Below are 24264 nucleotides of genomic sequence, written 5' to 3' on the forward strand. Positions count from 1 at the left end.
AACACGACTGCTGCTCCTGGCTAGCCGAGGAAAGGAAAATCCAACCCCCAGGCACCAGAAGCAGCTAAACGCTAAGACGGGTAACCCATCTGCAGAGCTCAGCGAGATGGCTGTGCCACTTCTCTCACTTCGGGAGCAGGGAGAAACCTGGAAACAAGAGTTTACAAAACACAGACCAAAGGGATTTGCACCTGTGCCATGCTGGTTTATGAGCATCCCATATCTACTGTACATACAGGAGCATGGGGGTTCTGGATGCACAGGATCTGGAAATAAGGTCCAATGGGGATGATTTATGAACTACTATAAATTTCTCTTTTTCATATACTTTGAATTTCTCCACTCAGGTCTTTACCCTCAGGTCAGCCTGTCAAATTTCTTATTTAGATTTTCCTATACCTAAAAGACCTGGGGGAATCTGCCCTTTATTCCAGGGTCACACTCCTAAACACTTACATTTGGGTGTGACACGGGGTAAGGAGGGTATTCTCATTATTAACCAGCACTTAATAAGAAACATTTCAATTGTCCAGCACCTTTTGATATCCAGCTAGAGAATGACTCTGGGAAGTTGCGTATCTCCAGACCTCACGGTATGTAGGGCTGCAGCTCAGCTACGGCGCCGGGCAGAGAGCACGGCCACGGGCACCATGAGCTTCAGCTGCAAATGGAAATCCACTTCTCGGCAGTGCTCAGCTGCTGTGCGGCTGAGGACCACGTCACTACCTCAGCTAGTTAATAGCACCGAATTAGTAGAATAACCACTATTTCTGCTCGTAATAGTTTCCAGGTTTGGGCTGGGTTATCTGCTGTTGCGAGGACAAACACAGGATTTCTGAGCTGCTGAAGTCAGACACCAGCCGCTAACTGAAGTAGTGCAGGCTTTGAAAAACCTAGGCTAGATTACTTCTTAATTTTACAGTGCTGTATTTTTCTCAGCAAGCTGGGACTCAAGTTTCTGGGATGTTTTGTAACTCAAAGTCTTCATTTTATCTCTAAATGGCACTCTCTCAGCACCGAGTGACTTCTAGTAAATGTCCTTCTTACTGGGCAGGTTTTCTAAATCTCCTGGTTCTGCCTAATTTTGACTTCTGTCACTAATATGTCTTTTTGTTGGCTTGTTGTTTTTTTTTCTTTCCCCCCCTGCCTGTATTAAAGACCAGCATGCAGGCAACAAACAAATTCCGCTTTAAAGGCATATAAGATTTGGTTTTACTGAAGAAACACAAAGATGCTCTTTAACCCTTCCAGAAAAAAAGGACAGCATCTGGTTCGGTGCTTTGCCATTAGGTCATAAGAAAACAAAATTTGGTTTAAAAGCCTCAAAACAGATTAATTTCTGCTGCAATCATGTATTATTCACTCATTGATCACCAACCAGTTTACCATCATACTTTCCTAACCTGTTTCTAGGCTTTATCCAGAGTCCACTGACTTTAACGAGGTGTTAGAAATTTTCCGGATGCAACAATTTTCCATTTTCTACAAGGTGCAACATCCATAGAACGTTTATATATAACAGGTTCTTCCTCCTTTGAAAAGGGCTAACAAATATCACTGACAGGTGACAGCAGAAGGTCCTCTGCTTTCCACCTCCCAGGGAAGGCCAGAAAGAATGGTCTGGCATGGCTTCAGAAGACTAGGAAGGAAAATCTTCGTATTTACTTTCAGCCCACAGCTAAGGGCAAGAGAGAATCCAGCCCTGAGCTCAGACAAAACTTCATTCAGTAATTTCAGACCATTGGATGCTCTAAAGAGACCTAGATGTACAAAATCCTGACTTCCCCCAAAGTTGCATGTGGTCTGAGGGAAGTGGAAAATGTCATTTCCAGCCCGTAGGAGTTATTGCCCCAGAGCTAGGCATAGCAGCCACCTGCCCGAAAGGGTTTCCAGATCGAAACATCCAGACAGTCCTTTCTGAAGGACTCTTCACACAAGGTTTGTGTGGACCATACATGGCTGAATTCCCTACTTACAATTCTCAGCAAATCTTAATAAAACCTATGAGGAAAAAAAGAGTAGGTCGTAAAGTATTTTAAATAAATAAATAAATCTAATTCATAGTAATTTTCCACCTCCTTTCTAGTCCTGTTCCATTTAGGTCGATGATCCTCCTGCAAAGTAAAGTACTTCTGGCAATGTACAGAATGAAATTCATACTTGTCTACCAGTGTGTTCAGTATTCTGTGAGCTGTGCAAAATCTGTTATCAAGCGAGAGAATTTTTGTTCTAATTACCTCCACCAAGAGGCAAATGGGCCCCTAGAGTTATAAACCAAAGCTAACAGCAAATATATTTATTAGAACACATCACCCGATAAGATCACCGGCACAATGAGATTTAGTGCTGTTACTACGTAATGTAGTTTCAAACAGATGCTGAAACGACTAGGAAAGGCAGTTCTTATCAAACTACACAGAAGCTTTTAAAACATATTTACTTATAGGGACAAACTCTCTGGGTGTAAAACAAGGAGCTCGTAGTCTGCTGCTTCTTACATACTTTATTTATAGACTCACCAATTTGCCAGTTAACCACACAATCTGTTTTCGAAATGTAGGCATTTCAATAAAACTGTTGTTCTCTCACTGTTCATTTTGCGCGCTAAAATTCCTCGAATTGCACAAAGGTCCCTTCAGCTCACGAGATTGGACACTTTATGATTTATCATGACAATGACTACATGCTGCTCACCTAAAATAGTCAGAGAAAATATTTGTTATTTGGTTTTATGATTTAATTTTTTTTTTCCTCTCCTTAAGTACTATTGCCTAACATGTTTTAAAAATAGGTAATTTTAGTAATGGAAAGACTTATGATCTCCTGTCCAAGGACTGATATTGAAATGTGCTTAATGCTCACATGTTCCACAGACACAAAAGGGAATTAAGGCTATCTGTCAGTCCTAGATCTGGGGGCTGGATCTGATGTAATTATCCTCTCTGATGGCTTTTAGAAGTCTAAATGAGACTGTGCGAAAAAAGATGATCTTTTTACTCAACGTTTCTCAAGTTTTAATGCAGTTGTGCATACTCTCTTCTGTACTGATAAGCAAGAGAATGAAGACACTATTTAACAGCGGCAGCACTTACTGTACCTTCAGGAGTCATCGAGGTCCCACAGCTATGGCAGTGGATTAAATTAAATCAAATGAAAAGGCTGACGCTCAAATTGTAAAACAAATTCACTCTGCTACCAGAAGCAGTGAGAGGGCCATGATTACCAGGATTGTGTTTCTAGTTTGTACCATCATTCCGAAACTTTATAGTCTAATACTGGACTTGGGTTTTTTTCTCTAAAAATTCCCATCACCTGCATTGCTCTGCAAAAGATGATCAAGTTGCCTGTATCCAATTCAAGGAAAAATTGGACCTGTAAAAATCATGCACTTGACTTCACTTTTTTCTACAAATCTTTACAGAATAGTTGAATTGGCACAGAACCGGCAGTGGGAACAGAAAGCCAAAATAGTACATGAAGGGCTGAGCTGGGTCTCAGAGACCCCAGGCCAGCCCAGAACAAAAATATGATTGCTACATCATGCACTACATGAAATGGCTACAGAGAAAAAACATTCACGTAAATCCCCTGGATGTGATTTATTATTATTCTGAAGACTTTATTCAGGTTGGCAAAGCCATCTTTTGTAGAAAATTATATATTGGATTCCTCACAAGAAGTTACACAACATTCTGTGCCTGGGATGCCTAAAAAGAATCCTAAATATTGATAAAGAATGCCAATATCTGAGAATACAAGAAGATTCAGCTTGATGGGTTTGGCATTTGAACTTCTATTCCTATGGCGTAGTGCATTTGCTTTTACTGTTATGCCTCACAAACATCCAGTTTTCAGTCGTACTGTTAATAATCGGAACTACAGCAACAGAGACGAGGCAAGAGTTTAATTTTGTCAGTAAGTCTGTCTAAAACTATGTGAATCAAGAAAAGTAGGTATAAGTCTATAAATTTTTATAAAAAACCTAATGTATAACATACATAAATAAAATAATATACAATATAAACCTGGAACAATATTATTTCTTGCATAAAAGTGAGATTCAGATATTCAAAATATTTTAATCACAACTAGTAAAAAATGTTACAATGGAAGAGGGAGGGGTGGGCAGGAGAGGAGCTGAATTGAATTCAAGAAAACCTCAAAAAATAGGAGAGTCAACCCCAAAGTGTTTAAAAAAACTGAGTCGATTAGCCCTATCCATGCTATTCATATTAATTAAAAAATGCTTATCAGCAGATTATATTGCTTGTTTGCAGCATCCTTTCTTCATTAGTGCTAATTGCAAATAATTGCAACTGATATGTGAAATATTTAATTAAAAGATTTATCTGCTTCTGTTGTCACATTTCTGGACCCCTGAGTGCAGCATTGTCAGGACTACACTGCTGTCTCTGGACCTTCTGTAAGGCTTAACAACATCTTGTGTCTTTTCTTATTAAGGGCCGGAGTCCTATCAATCAGGAAAAGATCTAAACCTTAGCCTTTACCTTCCCCTTTAGAAGTCAGTACTCTGAGAGAAGACTTGGTGTGATTTACCCTGGCTTCTGGGGAATGGAGATACAGACTGTTGCTCAGCCATCCCTCTCTCCCTCCAGCAATCTCCTTCTCTTCCATTTGAAGTCTTCGACCCAGTTCAACCAAACTGGACAGAATAGAAGACATAATTGCTGTCCTCCAGGTTTCATGAAACTTCACGTTTGGGAAGAGGAAAAGGATGTACTTCAGTGTCCTCCCTCCTGAGGGCTCTTCCACCCGGGCTGAGTTCGCGTGCGCTCCCTGAAGCACAGCTCGCACCCAGAGATGGTGATCACTAGAAGAAGGCTCTTGCCCACGCTGCCTTGGCAAAATGGGTTACCGGTTTTACTTTGCCAAATACTAGAATTTCCAAGACAGATTGGAAAGAGTCACAAGTATTTTAATAAAAATATTGTTGCCTGATCGAGCAGCCCAGGAGTGAACCAAGGAGTGAGGCCTTTTGGAAGTCTATAGAGTCAAAGATACTCTCCTTGAGCTGCAAGGAGAGTCGGGCACCCTGGCAGCTGATGCCTGAACACCTGTGAATCATAAAACTTTCAAGATTCATAATAGCCTCACCAAGAGCCACAGGAGGGAAGGCAAAAATGGTGGTTCAAAAGTCACGCTCTACTATTTTACAGCTCTCTTTTCCCCTCAGTGCCGTGAAGTACTGACAGAAACAGTGAAAAATAGGTTCTGCTCCATTAACTCCCCAATCACTGCTGTACTTCGCTTGCTATCAGCAATGTCTGCTGTAAATGGTGGCCGGGCTGCCAAGGGTAAGGATGGCAACACGATACAGGCTCTTTCCCACGCCCGTCAGCACAGGACGCCTTCGCTGCGCAGCCCTGGCGTGGTGAAGTCTCTATCGGTTTTCAGCTGCACATCTGTCTGCATAGAAAGGTGGCAGGAGCCCACATGAGAAAAGCCGCCCTAGTTCACAAGCTTTGTGCATTACGTTGTGCTCAATCAAAAGGCTCATTTTAGGCAAGGAACTGCTGTTTTCTGTACTACGGTCCTGCTAGCTATATTATTTTATATTAAAGCAATCCAGTGATTACTATATCTATGCTCCCGTCCCCCCTCCAATATCCAGCAATAGTTATGTTGGGTGTATTATCCTTTTCATTGTGTTATAGCACCAACAATTTGATATAAAATTGTTTCTTTCTGTCAAAGCCATATATTCATAACATATAACCTGGTCACAAGGCACTACCAGGCTTCAGCATAGATCTTAGCCTCAAAATGAATAGTCTGAATTATCGACTGCAGCATGCCCAAACTCAGCCCTTTACTGACTGGCGAGGGTAAACTGCCTTTTATAATCTCATAAACTGGGAGACTGAAATTATCACTGCAGTTGTCAAGAGTTTTATATAGATTAAATCTCATCTATGACAGACTGGTAGCAAAGCAGAGTGTTGGTTTATGAGAAAAGAGCAACCATAGAGAGAATTACCTTCCCTCACTCTCCCCAAACCTTGTTTGAGAACTCTTGCTGGCAATCCTACAACAAAAAAACCCAGAAAGACAGCAAAAATAAACAGTTTCTTCCTGATTTTGTCCTTCTTTATCACATACCATGCTCCCAGGAGCATCCTTTTCTGCAGAATAAAATGGCTTCAACTGGGACTGGGAACAGTTTTCACTGAAAGAAACGCACATTCACTAATGGTATAGTCCTGAGACTGAATCTTTTCACTTGGGCTAAAGCGCGAGGAAATGCTTTAAGGGTTTTCTTAAGCCCACACATTTTTAAACAAATTGATCATGGGAAAATCAATTTTAGGGAATCGAATACCTTTGGAACCACAGAACTCATAAGAATGAAGTTTCTGGGTAGGAGAACCTGGGAATAGCTTTATGGTCTGTGTGGTATAGAGTCAACCCCACGAAAGGTGCTGAAAGACTTGTTGGCCAATCTTTTCCTTTGATCTAACTCACTTCACACAGGGAATTATCTTTATTTATTCAGATAATTATCTGGGTAAGAATTAAGCATTGGTCTGCTATCACTATCTGTATACATGCATCGTAAATCAGGACAAATCTGTCATCCAGCTGGAGACAAGGAAGCGCTCTCCAGCTTGAATTCTCCATCACGTGGTGGCGATCAATAAAGGGTTTTGCAATTAACACAAGGTACTTAAAGTACGCGAAATCCATTAACTGGACTCACAGGATATATTTCAATGGAAAGTAGTGGTTAGGTATTTTTTTTCAAAGGACTGAGAAAAAGTCAAGTAACCCACATCCATATCCGTCAGAAATTATTTAGTGGTAGATATTCCCAGCAGAAGCTGAACCTAGCCTTTGCAGAGATAAAGAAAGAAAACTAATAAAAGCAAAGCTTTAAAGATGAGAAAAACAGACATCCAAAACTCCGTTCTCAGTATAGTTACCCTATGACACCGCTTCTTGAAATCAAAGAAACCTTGACTTTTTTGGCGGAATTGACACCAGCCATCCAAAAATTCATGCAAAAAAAGTCACTTTCCCCAGTAAGTTCACATTGGGATTACTTTTCGTTCATGTTAGCTTTCAAATAAGCCTTACTCCTGCATCTAGTCAAAGACTTTACTCTGATATTGCCTTGAGATGTTCTGGTTGTTAGTAATAATAAGGATAAGTGAGAAATTATTAAAGGAGATTTAGTGAAAGTGACTGAATGCTCCAGGGTACCATAGTAGGAAGTTCTATCCTCAGAACAATTTTATACAGCATATTGAGGCTCTTTAGACTTTCGACTTAAAAATTTTTAAGTTTCTCCCGATTGCGAGCTATTTTGACACAGCTCCGAAGCAGATTCATCTCAAAGCAATGTTGAAGAAAAAATGGAAGTATTTTACAACGAGAACTCTAATATCCAAGTTGAACCTAAAAGTAGTCCAATAAATTAATAATGACCTAGCAATTCTGGTAGTAAACCTTCTAATGTACAAATGGCCTTTAGATTTTAGCCTACTTTTTTAGTACAATGTATTTGGAGATGAATGTAAAAAATGCTCAGTTGTGCTACCAGTTTGTGTGGTGCTTGACCGTAATAGAATCCACTCAGTAACTGTTAACTACAATGTTACATACTAAAACCATTTAAAAATATGACTGTTCAACTTGCTTAATTTTCCCCAAAGGCAAGGAGTTTGTGACTAAAGAGTAGCTGTATTCACCCAGATGGACTTATTTTGCTTCATGTTTTTTTTTAAGTTTATTTTAAATTTCATTCAGCCAGTTCTAGAATTGCATTGAAAGCAGGAAGATAAACTGCTAACAACGCTATGAGATACTGCAAGAGTATGAGCTTTATTAGGAGAACTATGTGATGAGCTATCGTGTGATGAGAAAATTCACCTGTGCCTGGGGACCGCCCGGTGGTCCTGGCTCCTGCGGGAATCTCATCTGCTCCAGTCATTTGGACAACTTGCTAGCTCCGAGGGGAGAGGTGGAAAATAATGGAGAGGGGAAAGAGAGAGCCTTCATTCATAGAGGAAAATCTGTGCACCGCACAGAAAATATTTTTTCTTCCAGAAGCAAGGAATAGAAGTTGACTTTTGACACTCCTGTTTTTAGCACTGTTTACTTTGAATGTAAAGGTTCATAAAATGTTACAAATCCTGTTGCATAAAAAGTAGCTAGAATTTGACAGAATTTCTTAAAAAGAAAAAAAGATGACAGCAAACAAGAGCCGTAGAGAAGTTTAATATTTCATTTTTTTTAGATTTGTTTTTAGATCAGGTGAAATCTGCTCATTTTGCTGTTTTTCTTTTCAGGCAGTGATGTACTCAGAGGGAAAAAGAGATCCTTTCAGAACAAAACTAGCCAGACATTCCTTTCAATAATGATAAACTGAAACTTTTTTCTCCTCCAAAATAGTATTTCAGCTCAATCAACATGTTATTCTTGAGGTTTGCCAGTTGATCAGCACAATATATTTTTTCCCCATCAATAAGAGAGCTTTTGACCCATCTCAAAAAAGCCGCATGTAATGAAAAAATTTTGTTTATGTTGATTTGATTCTATTTGGTCTTTTTCTCTTTTTGAAAGCAATTTCTTTTTGTTACATCTCTTGCGAAAGTAAAATTTTAAAGTAAGATTGTTTTTCTCTCTCTTTTTTTTTTTCTTTAAAGTTATGCTTTACCCCAGCCTGCCTGTTTCAATCTAGCTAAGCTGAGCATGTCACTAGTTTTCCTGGAGTTTCATTCAACCTCAGTGATACACGATGTTTCTGCTGGCTGAGCATTCCTTTGTCTTTTCAAAGGTTCATTTCCTCAGCCCATTTAAAAATTGCTTGCTTACCAAAGGGTATAAAGAAAAGCCAACATACCTTTTTACATTTTCCATAGGATCATGTGGAGTTTAAGCAGGAAGAAATGTGACCCTTGTGCATTAAAATAAACATGCAAAAGTTCAAATGCCATCACTCGTATCAGCCTGGGGGGTTCAGCACAAGCTGAGTGCGACTGTCTGGCGGCAGGACAGACTGTAGAGGTGATGCCGCTCTCTTGCTAAACTTCTCCAGGAAAGGCTTTTGTGAACTATATTGAACACTGGATCTGGCAACAAGTACCTTCACCCATCACTGCAGGAAAATAAATTTTATTTTGCAAACCCACTCAAGTTCAGTAAATGAGAATCTAAACATACTCTTTTTCTGCTCAAAGTATTTCTGAGTTACTACACTGAATTGATTTCTGTTACAAAAGACCACTCCTGTCTCACTTATCTGTACATAAATAGTACTCTGCTCTATAGCTTCAATCATGTTGAACAAAATACATTGATTCTTCCCTTTTTTGTGTGGATGACTAATCAATAAAATATAAAAAAATTAATATCAGACCTCTTAATCTCTGTCCTTTCATGAAAATAACACTGTATAAAGAAAATAGCTATAGTTAGCGTAGGTCAAGAGATTAAATTATATATGATCTCTACCTACACATTAAAAAAGCAGAATTTTCTGTTGAAGTTAAATCTTCAGGAATATCCATAGAGGTTTTGTTTGGGGGCAGGGAAGGACAGATATCACCTTTGTCTTTCCCTTCCTGCTTCCTCCTCTTTTTCCCACAGTTTCCCCAAGGGATCCCTTCGATATGGGATACTATGTGGAAGCTGGCCTTACTTCCAAGCCGAGATCCAAAGCACTGGGCAAAGCTAGACCCCTATGTTTTGCAGCCACAACCAGATTCATCGCTCATGCTGGGTGACAGCATTTCAGGCTCTGCTGCCTTGGAATAAACACCCATGTGTATATTCGAGCATCACAGAAGCGTGCATCTGTACTACAGATAGAAATTTGCCTCCAGTCTAAGTAAATCAATATGCTATGTATCAGTTCATATTTTACAAGATATCTGTCCTTATATTTTTTTCCCCAACATGGAAAAACACCAACAGAAGATGGATTTGTTTGCTTCTTGTTTATCTCGGAGACACTCTGCAGCCCAAATACAGCAACATCAGCACTCTTGGTGAGAGAAATATGCCTGCCACTAAGGAAGTCTGAGATTCTGGGTAGACTCCTGCCACTCCTGCAGACCAAACAACCTCAGCTTCTTGCAGGGCTGCAATATGGCCAGTGGATCACAAGACCATCCGGCTCTGTGCCATAGGTCTCACAAAAAAATGCATCCTAAGTATGAACTCCACCCAAAAATGCCAAGTGAATCGGCAGAATCTCCCAAGCCAAGGGTAAATGCTGGATATGATATTCAAGGGATAATCTTCATCCCCAAACCCTGCTCAGTCAAGCTGCACCAGAACTTCTGCTCTAAATTACTGCTTTTTCACAATGCAAGCAGCAGTAAGGACAGAGATCCAATGCTGCATGTGGAAAATAGACTCTTACTGCCTTAGTTACTAGTAGCTAGAGGGATCACCTGTCATTTTTGAACTTGTTATGTGATATGTGCTGTAATTTCCTCTTATTTAGCAACTTTCAGGGGTTTGTTTTTCAGGGTTTTTGCCTTGGGACATTTGGATGATAACCTTGAAAGCCAGTGAGCAGATGGGGGTAATCCTTGCATTCATTCAACTATGGAAGGAGCACTTCTGTTTGGACAGCTGGAAACTACTTTGGGAGAGTCTAATTTGCAAAATACAGAGCAAGTTCAGTATCGCTTTGGCTGCACAATTTCAACATCCTGCGAATGCATCACCAGCGATGGGATTTCTCAATCAACATTGACTGTGTTGGTTTGTAACTGAGCGGTTACAAGACCAGGGTTTTGTGTTTGGGTGAACTGAAGCCTTTTCATGAATTTGTGGCAGGGAAGTATGAACTGCATCGTGAAGTGGTAGGGGAAGCGGTAGCACGGATCTGCCCAAGCGAGTGTATTTTTTTGTGCCATTTAAAAGGAAAGTATTTTTTGTGCTTAGTTTCAAAAGGAAAATGTTTAGTACACCTCCTAGGGCCCAGATGTGCCAATAATGATTATTTCTAACCCCATGGCCTCAGCCACAGCCGGGTAGAAGCAGAAAGAATCAGATTTCCCTGCTGTGAATAGGGAGACGAGAGTGCTTACAGCAGGGACAGAGACCTAATAGAAATACATTTTCAATTATTTGAAAGATAATTTAATTTGGTCTGTGGGGTTAAACATGTTCAGAAGCATTTATCAAATTGCTCACGTGTGGTTGCAAAGGACCCAGCCACCGCAGCTGCAGGTCAGGCATCAGATGGGGTTACCCACTCCCTTTCAGAGGAGATGCACACCTTGTTCCTCCCTTCTCTACAGCAGGAGAGCTTAAGTGTAATAACACACCGCAGTGTAAGGAGAAATGTGAAAGTCAGAAAAACATGACCTTTGGAGGAATGAAAAGAATGTCACAAGTGGGAAGAAAAATCCAGAGGATCTGCAAAGCAATGGGAATTACGTATTCAGAAAGCAAAGCACATCCGTCTTCCCTGACACCACCAGTCCCAAGCAGACAGTGAGGAATGGCCATGCAAAGGGGTGCGATTCCAAAGGAAAATATTCTTTCAGACCCACCACTGGTGGGCAAGGAGGGGAGAAGCAGGGGGATGGCACATCACTGGGGGTGCAAAGCAAAATGCAAGAAAAATTCTGAATCACAGCCAGGTTTGTACCAATGGCTTGGCGGGGCAAACTTTCTGTATGGCAAACAAACTACGGAGTTCTCCTGGGCTTTTTCTTCACTCTCATGTGGAATTTAACTCCTGATCAAAGTTTACAACATTAAACGTTCAGGTAAAATGCAGAAGGATGTTGGAAATGCCACATCTGCTGTTGAAGGAAAGCCCCTGAGTTTATTAAGCAAATATTCCCCTGCAAGCACATAAAAAAAAATGTTAAAGTCCTCACCCATTTACAAACTACAAAAATAGAAACGCTAACTGAACTCCAAATTGTGCCATTCAAACGCACGATAGCCTTATGTTGGAAATTACGTCGTTGACTCTAAATTAGGTAAAATTATTAGTAAGTACGCCTGTTTCTCTTCTGTGTCAGTACTGGAAATGGTAACATGTTAAGCGGTGGCTACCCAATGTACTTCACATATATATTAATTAGCAAGGGTAAGATTTAATCCATTTGCACCAGAGAAAGATTAATTGAAACATTTGGAAATTTAGTTCAAAAAGCCCTTTTACTTCCAAAGGAGCAGGAGAAGAAAATCTTTGCAAATACAGTCTATGCACTTGGTAGCAGAAAGAGCGTCCATTACTTGGGTTTTGTTCCAGGACTGCGCTAGATTTAATGCAACCACAAATCAGTTGCTGGGTTTTGACATCCGATATAAATTTTGTTATATCAAGACTTTGGGGACTCTGCAGCAAGCTATTGTAAGAAGCTTTTAGGATTATTTGGACATTTTGAAATTTGTTCTTACCTTCTGACTGCGTTTGAGTGAAATAGGCGAAGGGAGAAGGATCACCGGAAGCTCGTGGTGTTTGCTGGGTTCTTGTGGACGTTCTCCTGGCAGAGCAAATTCTCATGGTGCTTGTCACTCACTGACAGTTCTTATAGCTCTGAGCTGCACAACTGCTGAAGCTTACCGGGGGAAAGTCAGTAAGTAACGCCACAGCCACCAATCTTGTTTGACACAAATTATTTTTGCATGTGGAATTCTCTTCTTACAGGCAGGAGTTGGATACTTTCCTCCAGATGTCTTGGAACTCGGGTGGGATCTGGACCTCACAGCTGCCACTCTGCTAGAAAAAATAGCAGTCCAATAAATCCTACTCTGTCTCCAGACGCTCGGTTTTCTTAATTTTATGAGTCACACCAGAGGATTAGGTTTTTTGGGTTTTGGTATTAGAAAAATTTAATGATTTGAGGTTGAAAACATATAGAACTCCTTTTGCTTAAAAAAAAAAAAAAAACCCAAAAAACAAAAAAACACCAAAACAAAGAGCCATGCTAAAAGCTCATACCTTTAGAGCTGGCCTTTCTTTGGACCTGCATGATCTGCTGCACACACACAGGTGCAGTCTTGGGAATGCAGGAGCTCCTAACCTTTAGCTTTACTTATTTTACCTGCCTGACTCACTTCCAAGCATAATGTCTAAAAGAAGAAGAGTTCAGCACATGCCTGACTCATGGCTTGGAGAACTGTGGCCCTCCATGGAACAATATTAACTTCTCCTTTTCCAATAAAGCCTGTGGAGATAACATCTTAAAATGGATTTTAATGAGACAAATGAAATCTCTTTGGGCTGTGTTTTACCTCAGCTTAAAACAAAATTATTCTCCAATAATTTTCCGAAGTGACCCTCTGCAAACAGTATTATTTGAAATAACTGCAGTTCATTATCTTTATAATAACAACACATAAAATTCAGTGCTGCGGCGGATTCATTTGAACAGCATGGCCCTGTGTTAATAACAGAATACGAAACCAATGTTTTGGGACTCTCAGCAGAAGAATTACTATTTTATAAAGCACCTTTTATCTCTTAACTGACACTGAATCACTCTAGATCACATACAATTAAAGCACTAGAAGGGAAGGATGAGTTTTAAGAGCTGGAGTCCCTCTCTGAGCCCCACTGACAGCTCGTGAATGGTCACTACGCAACGAACTGTGTAAGTACAGCAGTGTACAACCCACAATCGTCGTGCAAAAGGCACTACACTGGCCTCGACTTGCATTGTTTTTTAGAAATCCCGTCTGAAAGGTCTTTTCTTTGACAAAACGTGCTACACCTTCCACGAAGGCAAAGCAATTTGCTACATAAATACATACAGGTGAGCACCCCAGGAACTCTGTGTTCTACCAAGCTTTAACTACTGGTAAAAGGAGCTTCCAGAGACTGAAGGCATCTGCGTTTCCTTTGGAAATTTTGATATCTTATCTAGACATGCCTGTTGTCATTGATACTGCGAGTGCCAGAGCAGCACAGTTAGTGAGCTTAAAATGAAGGAAAAAAATCACAGGCAGAACCTGAAGCAGTTTTCAGCTGTATTTGAAAAAGGTGCAGACAATGAAGTTTTAACTTTAACTGGTGAGGGATTACACTTCAAGTATTTGATCTAGGGGAAGAATGCATCTGCCTGAAAATATAGCAGCCTACTTGGCTGGTTATACAAGCAAGCTTGTTTTCTTCAGCGATTTTGAGAGCAAACTTTCCCCAACGAATGCTGATGACAAACAAGCTCTGTACTTCGACATCTGCCAGATGAGCTGAGATTGCTAAACTGAATCCCCTTCAGATTCCTCCAAACTGCCTAGATATTTGAACAAATAGGGAAAATAGTCTTCTCTGACTGTTTCTAGGCTTTCGTAAAGAGTATCGTAACTGACAGGACATGCAGTTTGTGAGTCAGAGAAGAAAAACTAGGACTGATGAATCAACACATGGAATTCGGTCAGTGAGTATCCCTATATAAATGTGCTTGTACATATGGCGAGTGGTGCCAGCATGAATCGATTTATAGCTTTCCCAGCTTTACTACATAACAAAAAAAAAAAGTGAAATTAAGAGCCACACTGCTCACCTACTGCAGCTTTGGAGGGGACAGGGGGCCAGAGAGGTGGAGACACCACGAGGAAGCCATGGGAGAAGCAGTCTCCCCGCAGAAATGACAGGAATAAGGTATAATGCCATCTGCTCACTTGTGGAGACTTTTTGATGCTTTGTAAGTGGTTTTGTTTGGGGTTGGGGGGGGGGGGGGGAATTTGCCCCTTGATTTCCTTATTTGTGTTTGGCCCCTTTTCAACTTTCAGGCTTACTTCTATTTAGACCAAATCGTCTGCTGATTTCCCTGAAAAACGGTTTCAAGATTCCTTCTACCTTCAGATGTTCATCACAAGAGTCTAGCAGTGTGCTAGACTGGATAGTTTTCTTTCATGCTCTTAGAAGAGACTCCACACTGTCCCTGTGCTTTGCTTTTCAGTCTTGCCTTAGAGTTTGAAATGCATTGCCATTATTTTCCCTTAGATAATCTGTTAGGATTTTGACTCATCATTTTTTGTCAATCAGAAAGGATTGCAAAGGATTCCCTCTACAGCTGAGGCAGTATCTGGAACCCAGATATTAGCTGAAGCCAGCTGGGTTGCGTGCAACTGCCTGTCTCATAAGCACATGACAGTGAATCCCCTCAACTTGATTTTCAATTATTGAAAAAAATGTTTAAATACCAAACTGTACTGAAGAGACAAGGAGCCTGAGATTGTATAAACAGATATGCTATTTTTTTCCTTTTGGAAATGTACCTATCTCTCAAAGATGCTATTTGAGATGATATTTGCTTTTCAATCACATCAAGCCACTCCAGGATATGAGGTGTCCTACTGTTCTCGATCTGAGAGGCTGGCAGTGCTTTTAGGGATGCTGCGTTTGCTCAGCGAGAATCTGCTCTGCAAGGGAAGGAACATTTTCTAATAGATTTGGACCTTGAATCCTTTGGACCTTTGACATACCAGCCAGGGGGAACATAAAAAAAATATATAAATTAAGAAACATATTGTAAAACAGAAGAGTGCCTTCAAGTGTCTGGAACAGGACAGGCATCGCACAAACAACAAACCAGCAGTTTCAGAAGCAAACAGCGGTAACCGAGTCCCCTCTCCTTGTACCCAGACACTTTCTGCTCAGTGCGGTGCCTTTTTAGCAGGTTGACAAAAGCCGGAGACATTGCTAGCTTTACCTTGGGAGGTTTGTGCCACAGCGTAAATATTCTGTTAATGTAGTGCTTTTTAAACTGAATGTAGATTAGCACTGGGCGTCCAGTCCAGGGTAAATCAATACAGCCCTGTTAGTCTATGTCAACGGCAGTGATGGAAACTTGAAAAGGGCTCAATAATAAAGTTCTCTCTGAAAGACAAAGTTAACCTTCAAAAGAAAGTCTTCCAGACAATTTCTTAAGATAAGATTAAAGATGGTGATGAAAATTTACTTTATTAATTATTCAGCTAATATAGCTGGCTTACAGTTAAATCAGCTACACACATTCAGTAACTAGAAAAAATAACTTGAAAATTCATTTTCATATTCTGCTTTTCTGCTCAGGAGCAGGTTATTCTTAATCAACACCTTAAATCTGAAAATATATTTTTAAAATAAAAGAATTCAAATACCAGGCTATCATCTGCAGTACGCATGGCTTTTCTACATCATATATCAAACTAAGAAGCGAGAATGCTATGCATTCAGAATCTAAATTAGTTCTTCAAACAGAAATGGGGCTTGGACTAAACAAATTAATCAGCACTTTCACTCATATGGTATTATTTTATAAGAAAAATGTTTAATTTGTGAGCTCATTTATAGCATAACTCTAGACCAGAGTCTAAGAGCATCTTCCGGTACCTTCATCCTAAACCCTGCTGTGCCGCTGGTCGTGCTGTGTGACCTGTCCAGGTGTGCCATGCAGAGAAGCGCTGGAGAAGTCTAAAGTAAACCACTCGTCTTCCATCACTGTTTCTGGTGGCCTTACTTTTGTGAGTCTTTCCTTCCATTTAGCTGCATTTCTGTTACAAATATCCATCTTCCACCATTTCTGTGTTTCATTATTTTCTATCCCTCCTACAGTCACTTGTTACTCTCCTACTCATCTTTTAGCTCTTCCTGTCCCCTTACATTGCTTCCCATAATCTTTTTATCCACAAAGGAAAATTATATGGCTATTAAAGTATGCAAATAGTGCTATAGCTTTCAATTTCAGTCAGCTTTTACATATTTTGCAGCCCCTACTCCCCTTTGTAAAATAATAGCACTGCCTTCTAGGTGTGCATCCCACCACATCTGCCCACCCTTCTTCTGCACCAGCTTCTCAAACCCCAAACATGCACCATTCTTCCCTGTTCGAACACGAGCATCTGAAGGAGCAGCCGCTTCGTATTGGCAAAAAATCTCCACTTGCACCTAAGACTGTCAATTATTCAATATTTTAGTGTTCAGTATTAAGCTCTGCCAAAAGCGTTACTTACAGAGTAGAAGTGACAGCATTTGGCTTTACCCCAGCTATACAAGAGAAAAACACTAAAGAGCACTTTTTGCTGATGCAGGTTGAAGAGTTCTGAGCATAATTAAAAAGCCCATGTGGACAAAAGGATTTCAGAAACTTTAAAGGAATGCTGCCAGGTCACACCTAAGCATTGGGGTGAGAATAATATAAGCAAAACAATAAAAAAAATAAAAGTATGTGCAAAAAATACAGTCCTCTCCTATATATGCATTTATATATTCTATATGTACATTTATATATATGTTTACTTTAATTCTAGTCTTATCAGCAGTACGACTTTTGCTTCTCAAACACTGTATTGGCATGGAAGCCACTGAACAGAAGTTGTTGGAAGTCAGGTGGCTGCCATTGTCCCAAGGCAGGGATTTAATATAATCTGGGTTTTTTTCGTATTTTATTGGAACAGACAAGGAGAGTTGATGTGCTCGGTTAACACATCACAGGAATTTCCAATGAGGAGTCTCAGCTTTCTAAGCCATTCAGTTCCCGCCTGTGAGAGCATTGCTGATTTGCCCTGAATCTGGGAAAAGCTAAAGAAGATAAACTGCAAGAGAAACCAGCACTTCTGATAATGCTGTCAAGTGCCCTTTAGGCCCTTGCTTTCTGCAAAAAGGTGCAATATTCTTCCTTTCCAGCTCGACGGGGCTCCATTAATGAGAAAACACCCTTTCAAGGTATTATAAAAAAAATCCTGTGTAAGAATATTGAGATGAATGTCTGACAATCAAATTTAATAGTGTCTTTAGTGGGAACAGACCTTGGTTTTGTGTTGGGCAAGAGCAATCATTGCAAGAGCAATGATTGACACTACAATTTACAGAGTGGCTGGGAACATCATGCATATTTCTTGGATCAGCCTTTACTGACCAACAGCAAATATCTCTGAGTCGCTTTGAGCTATGGAAAGGAGAATCCTCACTCCAGCTTTCAGCCGCCATGTACAAGTTTCTCCATTTCTCCCGTCCCCTCTTCTGCACCATCACTACCGCGCATCAGCTCCATTTCTAATGAGAGCAAATCATGCAACATTAAAAAAGGCCAACCGTGTTACATCCCCTCTTCAGGGCCTTAATAACACATTTGCATTCTGAGCACACTTACAAGTTTGAACAAGGTTATTGAAAGAAATCTGAATGCCACATTAACTCAGTTTTATTGTCCCACCTCTTCAGAAAAATCAGGTACTTGGTTTTTCACAATATCTTCCAAGCACCTGGTGTTAGGAGCTTAATTACAGATTTGTAAATCCATATTCATGAAACACTGCATTTTCAGTGTATGGTAAAAGAGGGATTTACAGTCCCAGAAATTAGAAGGTTACTTAGGATGACAAAAATTTCAGGACATATATCAGATTATTAATAACTTCCATGTACTATTGCAGAGGAAAACAAGTGACGGTATGGAATTAAGTGACCATATCTAGAACTGGTAGAAATATTGCCTTTATGCAGATGGGCAGATGACTAGATATCCACACCCATTTTAAGGCAAGAAGAGCAAGGGGCAAGGCTACAGGCTATTTGGTAGGTTTGTCTAAACCTGATGCATCTTTGAGAGTAGGATAAAGAGTGCGCCTGGAACACTCATCAGACAACACACAAGGTGCTATGTATGCATCAGTTTTACCCTCACTTAATAAAGCCAGGGTTTTATAAGTCTCTCTGTGTTCTCCTTTTAAAATTTCAGTTCTTTAACTCTTACTAGATGTTGGTCACAGAAAAACTTTCCCTGGTGGCTTTTTTGGGGGAGGGGTTGTTTGTTTATTTGATTTTTGGGTTTGTTTTGTTTTGTAGGGACGGAAGTTGCTTTTTGGTGCTATCAGTGTCTAGTTGAGATAATAAAACTGGCAAAACTGCACCAAGATCCCATCTCTATGGAAAGCTGGCAATACTATGACCACTCTCCACCTTCCCCATGACTTGCATGGAAAAATAAAAAAAGAACACACAAAAAATCAGAAACACTGCAAATCTAGATATTGTTCAGGCAGTGGCATAAACTGCACGTCTTCTGTTTGGGAAGCTGCAGGAGGCCACTGCTTGGACACCTTAGGAGACAGCAGAGGCAAGAGCTTCACTGATGCTGTATACCTACAGAAGTAGTCAGCTAGGAGACAGCCAACTGCTTGATTTATCTGAAGTCTATCTAGTCTTATTTTCTGCCAAAGGCAATCAAGCAGGAGCAGGAGGATTAATGGCTCTGCACAGCTAACCCTCTCCTTGGCACACTCATCAGCATCCCTCCACCTCCCACCATTGCTCCATCCATCCCAGCACAAGCTCCCCGCCTCTTGCTGCATCCAAATTCCCTTGTGACCCTGGTGCATCTTCACCAGAGTTGCTGTCACCTCCAAAGAGGATGAGCAAGTCTCACGCTCAGGGCAGATGGGGGCTGCATTTGGAGAGGCAGTTCGGTCAGCTGTGCACATCGACGGGAAATACGGGGCAAAAGTAGCAGTTCTACAACATTAGCAGATGATGTGTAAAGTTCTGCCACTAAAAAGTCATCATTCATCACAGCCTCCCAGAGGTGATACTTGAGTAAGTTTCAGATACACAGTCTGTCTCTAATGTAAAAAATTCAGACTGCCATCCTCCTTTGATTCTAACATTAACACAAAAAAAAATATAATCAATTACCCCTTCTCTTTAATAAACTTGGGATTTTCTACATTTAGCTGAAGGTGACTGCAGTATCTCAAACTCCTCTTGCATTAGCTGCTAGTACATTGTGATTTTCCCTGGCAAACACCGAATCAAAGGCACCTTTTATTTTAGGAACTCAAAGCATCTTTCAGACATTAATTCAGAAAGGCTGGCACCAGCTCTGTCACAGAGAAAAGCAGTGCTGTCTCTTTTTCAGGTAAGACACAGATGCATCAAGTGCTTTGCTTAAGGCCAGAAGTGAGTCATAGGAAGAGCCATCATGTGCAGGAGATCTCTCTTGCTGCTGCCATCATCAGCTCACAAAAATAAAAGGAATAATTAATGATAGCTTCTGAATTTATACTAGAATTTAAGGAGTTTACGGTCTGAGCCCATTTCTTTATGTAAAATTCATCTAGCTATAATTTATACGGTTATTGTTAGCTACCCATTCTCACACAACTACATTTTTCTATAGGGAAAGTCTCCAAAGACTTCCCCAAAGATATTCTTTTCATGCTAAGATATCTCCAGATTAACCTAAGAGACACCTGTGCTGAATTTGTTAGAAACAAACCAAATGCCATGACAAAACTCCCAACAAGCAAGCCTTCGAGGGTTGCCACGCCGCAGCGCACACGGTTCAGGAGGTGCCACACCAGCCACTTCACAGCACTTCAAAGCTGCGATCACTCGCCAATGCGAGCGGGTGTCATGACTTTTCCAGGAGGGTTTGTCATGATGGGATTTTTTTTTTCATTGTCATAAATGAAAATTTTAAATGTACAGCTGTCTTTCATGTAAGAGATATGCTTATGTATAATTTACTAATACTGTATGTTTTCTTATCTTTTCAGCTATGAAAAATAAATGGTTGGTTACACGTCATTGATCATACCAATGCAAACGCTGACCTTTAAATATGGCATGATTAATGTAATAGTTCACTTAGGCTGCAGGAAATTACCTGGTAAAAATAAACAAACAGTTCAATTCCAGAGGAATTTCACATTGTTTTTGTAACACTTACAGCAATGATACAAACAAGTCAGAAATATCTCAGAAACATTTTCAGTGGTAATTGCCATGTATTGCTGTAAAAAATTATCCTAATTCTCAGTCAGTTTCAATAATATGAAATATTTCAACAGAAATAACACTGAAATTTTTGCCTTGTAGTTTTCCAGCCTCCATATGTTGTGATTTCCAAAGTGGCTGGGTTTTTAACTTGTTTTAGAAAGGGTAGGGTAATTTAGAAAGGGTATGGAAATTAGTCCAAGGTACATAAAGCAGCTCAATTAATTTTCATGAGTTGCTGAGTGAGAGGATTTTGAATAGAACTTGGTTGCAGGAAAAAAAAAATTCATTGCCCAAATCCATCAATCCTCACACAGGACCAAAACACCCTGTTGTACCATTTCATATTCATCATGTATTTGGGGACAAGTAACTCGTCATTCTCTTTGTTCAGTAAGAGGTATAAAATAATACATAGAATATTGAGCATAGTTTCAGGCCACTTTCTAAGATTCTTAGGGCAAAGACAGCCATTTTTTACATGGAAATGCAATGTTAGAGATGCTTTGAAGGCAAAATTAGCCACAGCACTCTGCAATTTTGCTGTCAGCAGGGAGGAGGAAACCCCTCCTCCTAATACTGGGCCCCTCAGGATTTTCCTGTGATGCTGTAGAGATGTCCCAGCATACCAGTTGTGCAAGATACTTGATGTGACAAATATTCTCACCCTCATAGCCTACCTGCAACTCCATTTAGGGATTTACAACAGCCTATATTTTTCAGAAGGTGGCTCCACTAAAGCAAGCCTACTTCAAAAAACTGACTGGCAATGACTGACTACATCTAGCAATGCAAGTCACTTCAAACGATCACTTGGTTTGAACAAGGAAGGTCTGGCTGAGGTTACAGACATACCACCAGTAACATCAAATGCCACAGCCAGCTCTTGGAGGCCAGACCTGCAGAAGACACCACAGACACCTCGGTAAAGCCACAATAGACCCTAGCCTCCTCTTTTATGCCAAGGCGCCAAGTGATGCAGGTGATGCTCCTGCACTTTATGGCCATAACACATGCTCACTCAGTCCCTCTTCATCAAAAATACCAGGAACAGCCCAAAAACGGCTTGGGGTGGTGGGTCTACCTCTTCAATTGAAGGCATCACTGCAGGAAGGCTTGGACTGGCAACATACCACGAGCCCGCAGTCGCAGCTACGGACAGAGGTTCAAGGAGAGGCCAAATAACCCAGATTCAGGCTTAACACATAAAGCTTTCAAAACGAATCACACAGTAACATCTACTTTGATTTATTAGCTTGGGCTGTTGTTTTTCATTTAAAGCAAGTTCAATTTTGATTTTTTGAAGTGTAGGAAAAGGTACAGAAGCAGCTTAAATATCTATGGGGTTTGACTCCTTGGCACATGAAACCGTTCAAAGAAACCAACCTGGCTGCCCTCTCTGCACATCTCTTTTTGTAGAATCTGAAGCAGAAAGGACAGAGGAGAGGAGACAACTGTTGAGACCCTGAACTTGACTCAGCACTGGAGGTCAACCTTCTCAGGATTGTCATACTCTTCCAAATCCAGCCTGAGCCTTCTCTACTCCTCAATGAGTAAAACATGGCTTTGCTGAAGAAAGTCCCACCGCCTGAAAATGAGGTTGCATTAATATTTCAAATCACATTTAAGCACTAGTCCTTAAAGAGGTTTTCTAGCACACTTGTCTTTGCATAGTTGGAAATCCACCATTAAATTCCTTTCTTACCCTGGCACACATGGAGAAGTGTCCTGCTGTGCTCTGCAGCTGCCAGCGTCTGTGGTGATCTCTGCCAACTGACGCTCAGTCCGTCTCTGACCACACCTTCTGCAGTTCAGAGAACCTACTTGCTGTGCTAAGGTGTCTCAGTTGAAATGATGAATGGCGCTAAGAAATTTTTCGCAGAGGAAATCAATTACCATTCCGTAAAAAGACTAGAACAGCTAAATTTTCTAGAGTAAATTATTTGCCCTTTATTAGTAACCTGGGCCCAATGCCATCCTTCCTTCAACACTTATCAGCACTATAATGCAGCGGGGGAAAAAAGCACGTAGAGAGACACTGAATCTAGTCTGCAGCACACCTTTTGTTCATTTCCACAAATTTAAAACTTCACAGCATTCTCTGAAGATCTTACCAAGAAAAAGGCCTTTTTATATGATCTATTCACATACAAGCACATCCTGCAAGCTAGAAATATGTATCTCTATTATACGCGTCCGCTAGCTCAGACAGTTTTCCAAAAAACCTTTGCCATGAATTTCAAAAAATTAAGTCATTTCCGAAGTAGAATATTGCCTGGAAGAAGTAGTTAATGAAACGAGTATATGTTCCTTTAGCAAAACTTCATAGTTTAGGAAAGAGTTTTAACCCATCATCAGGTCAGTCTGAAATTATTCATGTTTAAATCTAAAATTATTCTGAATTAACCTTAAGTTAATAATACAGTTGATAAAGATTTTTCTGTCTTCTTTTGACCATAGGAAGGAAACCCTGGAAAAATGGTTTCAGAATCTTTACTTTAACTTTTTTGTGTTGGCATTTCCTAGAGGAAAGATAAACCATACAAACACTGTCTTTGATTTGCTAAATTTCATATAGAAAGATGTCATTATGCAGTCACAAAAATTAATCTTTTTTTCATCCAGAGTGATTTATGCCATGCATGCTTATGAGATGTACAACTCTAGACACCATATATGTTGCAGCAAAGTCCATATGATAAATTATACTCATCATTCAGCAATTCCAATCACTTCTGAAGATACTTTGCCAATAACGGTTCATTTTCATCTGAACTATTTCTTATAATCCACATCTTTGTGCTTCCAGCAGCTGCATAAGAACAAAGCCCTGCTCAAGAAACATTTCTTTGCAGGACATGTAATTATTAAATTGGGTTCTAATTACAGATCATAAATTACAGACACTTCTTTAGAGAGAAAATACCCAGAATGATATATAGAAATGCAATGTTTATTTTTGAAATTAATCTAAAAGCCTTATGGGTTAAAAAAAGTTCTATGCAATTTTGGGATCAAATTATGACTTCTGTATGAATTACATGCAATTGTTTTTAAGATGCTGTTAGGCATTAGTGTACACAAATATTGCTTCCTATTAAAATATATAAAAAGTCAACATATGTTGCTTCCGTGTAACACCAGCAGCCATAAGGACTGCGCAGTTGGTGTTTCCTGTAGGAGGAGAAATGAATGGTGCCTCTGGTTGTGTTATTTCTGTAGAAAGATGGACAACAGTATGCAGTCAAACCCCTCCAGGAAAGTCTTAGCTCTAACATAAGTAATGAGCTCTGAAAAATCAACTATGTGCCAAGAATAGATTAAAGAGATTAAAGCAACCCACAAATGCTTGGTGTTTGCTCCAGCTGAACCCACATCATGAGAGGAGGGTCCTTGCAGCATTCAAATACAATACCTTGAGCAAAAGTGCACAAAAATGCAAACCAGCAATGTTAAGAATTTGACTGAAATAAAACATGATGGCTTGAAACCAGAGGCCAGAGCCAATGTGGCACACAGAAATCTGAGTTTTGGCTCCTGACACCTTAGCAGGGAGCCCAGCGCTC

The sequence above is a fragment of the Opisthocomus hoazin genome, chromosome 4, assembly GCF_030867145.1.
Source record: "Opisthocomus hoazin isolate bOpiHoa1 chromosome 4, bOpiHoa1.hap1, whole genome shotgun sequence".
Classification (NCBI taxonomy): Eukaryota; Metazoa; Chordata; class Aves; order Opisthocomiformes; family Opisthocomidae; genus Opisthocomus; species Opisthocomus hoazin.